The 3,522-nt window shown below is 52.4% G+C and overlaps 1 protein-coding gene and 1 long non-coding RNA gene across 3 annotated transcripts in view; one reads left to right on the top strand and one right to left on the bottom strand.

The window, feature by feature from the left end:
* The window catches only part of galnt9 (polypeptide N-acetylgalactosaminyltransferase 9), a 268,597-nt gene that overhangs the window by 102,736 nt on the left and 162,339 nt on the right, over window positions 1–3,522 (bottom strand). The gene's annotated exons all lie outside the window — the stretch shown is intronic.
* The window catches only part of LOC122562510, a 9,210-nt gene continuing 8,746 nt past the window's right edge, over window positions 3,059–3,522 (top strand). Inside the window, exon 1 of one of the 2 annotated variants that reach the window (XR_006315343.1) lies at window positions 3,059–3,147. This is a non-coding gene — a long non-coding RNA (uncharacterized LOC122562510). The other variant, XR_006315342.1, reaches the window with a different exon arrangement.

The raw sequence follows: 3,522 nt of genomic DNA, 5'->3' as shown, positions 1-3,522 counted from the left end.
AACATCTGTCCTATACCTGCCACCCCTTAATTTAAAGCTATGCCCCCTTGTAATAGCTGACTCCATACGTGGAAAAAGATCATGTTAGTTAAGCCACAGCTAGAGAACTCTGTGCAGTTCTGGTCACCACACTATCATAGGAATATTACTGCAGTGGAGGGGGTACAAAGGAGATTCACCAGGATATTGCCTGAGATGGAGCATTTCAGCTGGGAAGAGAGTCTAGATAAGCTCCGGTTGCTTTCTTTGGAAGAGAGGAGGTTGACGAGGGACTTGATTGAAGTGTACAAGATTATAAGGTGTATTGACAGGGTAAACAGAAATCAGCCATTACCCTTTGTCAATAACATGGGAGCATAATCTTAAACCAAAGGGCAAGAGGTCAAGAGCTTCGAGAAAGAATCTTTTCACCCGAAGGCTGGTGGGGGCCTGGTGTATACTCCCTGGGATGATAGTTGAGACGGGAAACCTTTAAAAAGTGAGCAACTGGAAATGCCATAACATTCAAGGTTAAGGGGCCTAGACTGGGAGAGTGTGACTAGTATAATTAGCCCCCACCCCCACTCCGGGCTATCACCCTCACCTTAACCACCTTTCACCTATCACATTCCCAACGCCCCTCCCCCAAGTCTCTCCTCCCTACCTTTTATCTTAGCCTGCTTGGCACACCCTCCTCATTCCTGAAGAAGGGCTCATGCCTGAAACGTTGATTCTCCTGCTCCTTGGATGCTGCCTGACCTGCTGCGTTTTTCCAGCAACACATTTTTCAGCTTGGAAATATATCAGCGTTCCTTCACTGTCGCTGGGTCAAAATCTCAGAATTCCCGCCCTAAGGGCATTGTGGGTCAACTCACAGCACATGGAACATGTATAGGCCATAAAATCATTTCTCCTCATCCCAACCTTAAGTAAGACATCCTGTATTTATTATGTGGCCCTGGTTTCAGACTCGCTCAAGAGGGAAACATCTTTTCAGTGCTTTATCTGCTTTGGTGAGATCACCTATCACTTTTTGAAACTTCAATGGATACAGACCCAGTCTGTCTAATCCTTCCTCATAAGATGATATGCCCAGATAACAGTTAGGAAACCCTCTCTGAATTAGAGTTCTGGTCACCCTGTGGATATCATTAATCCGGCGATGGTTCAGAAGAGATCTACCAGGATGTTGCCAGTTATGGAAGGTTTGAGTTACAAGGAGCAGCGGAATGGGGTGGAACTTTTTTCACTGGGACATAGGAGGTTGATGCTGAAAATGTGTTGCTGGAAAAGCGCAGCAGGTCAGGCAGCATCCAAGGAGCAGGAGAATCGACGTTTCGGGCATGAGCCCTCCTTCGGGAATCCTGATCTGCAGTCCTCCCTTTCTCATAGGAGGTTGATGGGTGACCTTGTGGAAGTTTATAAAATCATGTGGGTTTTGGATAAGGTATCTTTCCCCAGGGTGGGGGATTTCAAGACTAGGGGACATATTTTTAAGGTGAGAGGAGAAAGATTTAATAAAGACACAGGGAGTGATTCATATGTGGAAAGAACTTCCAGAGAAAGTGGTGGAAGGAGGTACAGTTACAATATTTAAAAGCCATTTGGATAAGGACATGAATAGGAAACGTTGGAAGGATCTGGGCCAAGTGCAGGTAGTTTAGTTTGGGATTATGGTCTGTATGGACTGGTTGGACTGTAAGGTCTGTCCCCCGGTATTCCCTGTTCCTAATCTCCCCTCCATCCTTGCCCTTGCCCCTTCCTCCAGCATTGTGCAGGTTTTGTACCCTTGCATTGCCCCACTCCCACTGTCTACAAGTGACTCTCCTGCCAAATATGGACCCCATCCCTTCTCTTACATTGATCCTTCCCTCCATTTCCCATCTTTCTATCTCATGTCCTCCCTCCCTCACCCACCTGTCCCCAGGGTCTCTCTCTCTCTCTCTCTCAATCACTCTGCCTGTCTCTGGGCTCACTCTTTCCCCCAGTCTATCCCCCTCTCTCTCATCTCTCCCTGAATCTGGTCAATCTGTGGAACTTATTGCCACAGGGCACCGTGGGGGGCCAAGTCATTGAGGACAGCAATAGGTAGGTTCTTGATGAGTAAGGGGGATCAAGGGTTATAGAGAGAAGGCAGGGAATGGGGTTGAGAAACACCAGCCGTAATCGAATGGCAGAGCAGTATCGATGGGCTGAATGGTCTAAATCTACTCTTATATCTTATAGTCTTCATCTCCGTCAGTTTCTCTGGGACAGCTATCATCTTCAAAACCCACCCTCTGGAATATCCTGCACACACAGCCTCCCCCGCACCCCCCCCCCCCCCCACCTGTGTTTCTGGGATCTCTCTCTCTCTCTCCACAATCCCTCTAGGATCTCCTTTGTTCCTGATCCCCCTGGAATCTCCCTTTCCCCCAATCCCTCCCTGAGGAACCCCCAGTTCTTCTGGGAACCTCCCCCACCCACTCCCTCTAGGATCTCCCTTGTACCCGATCTCCCTGGACTGTCCCTATGCCGTCCATCCTTCTTCCCTTTTCCCAGTCCCCAGATACCCCCCCCACCCCTGTTCTCTCTGGGATCTTACTGTGCCCCCAGCGGACTATCTCTCTCTGGGATCTCCCTGTGCCCCTCACGAGATTCTCTCTCTCTGGGATCTTCCTGTGCCCCCACGGGGGTTCTCTCTCTGGGATCTTCCTGTGCCCCCACGAGGTTCTCTCTCTGGGATCTTCCTGTGCCCCCACAGGGTTCTCTCACTCTGGGATCTTCCTGTGCCCCCACGGGGTTCTCTCTCTCTGGGATCTTCCTGTGCCCCCACGAGGTTCTCTCTCTCTGGGATCTTCCTGTGCCTCCACGGGGTTCTCTCTCTCTGGGATCTTCCTGTGCCCCCACGGGGTTCTCTCTCTCTGGGATCTTCCTGTGCCCCCCTCGGGGTTCTCTCTCTGGGATCTTCCTGTGCCCCCACGAGGTTCTCTCTCTCTGGGATCTTCCTGTGCCCCTGCCCGCTCGGGATGGGCCTGTCCCGCCTCCGTCACACTGGCGCCTCCTGGAGACGGTTGCCGGGGTGACAGCCCCTGGGTGGGGGGGGTGTGGGGTGGGGGTCTCCCTCCGCCTCCTCCCTCCCTCCCTCCCTGCCCCCGATCGGGGCTCCGCAGTTACCATCGCCTGCAGGTACAGTACGGCAATGGCAGTGAGGCAGGGGCTAGGAGCGAGTGAGGGGCAGCAAGGCCGGGATTCACAGCGTGTGGCGCAGGGCTTTTGCCCGTAACGTAGATTTTCCTGCCTGAGCAGCGGCACTGATCCAGATTGACAGCGTGTGCACGGTCCCGGTGTGGGAGCTGCCGCAAATACCCAGCATCTGGATTAGTGGCGCTGGCAGAGCACAGCAGGTCAGGCAGCATCCGAGGAGCAGCCCAGCGCAGGCAGTCTGTGTTTGTGGGTGTGTGGGGGGGTATGTGTGTGTGTGGGGTATATGTGGTGTGTGTGTGTGTGGTGGGGTATATGTGTGTGTGTGTGTGTGGTGGGGTATATGTGTGTGTGTGTGTG

The sequence above is a fragment of the Chiloscyllium plagiosum genome, chromosome 25 (assembly GCF_004010195.1).
Source record: "Chiloscyllium plagiosum isolate BGI_BamShark_2017 chromosome 25, ASM401019v2, whole genome shotgun sequence".
Classification (NCBI taxonomy): domain Eukaryota; kingdom Metazoa; phylum Chordata; class Chondrichthyes; order Orectolobiformes; family Hemiscylliidae; genus Chiloscyllium; species Chiloscyllium plagiosum.
The sequence above is the reverse complement of the archived record's forward strand: the minus strand, read 5'-3'. Positions and strand labels throughout refer to the sequence as shown.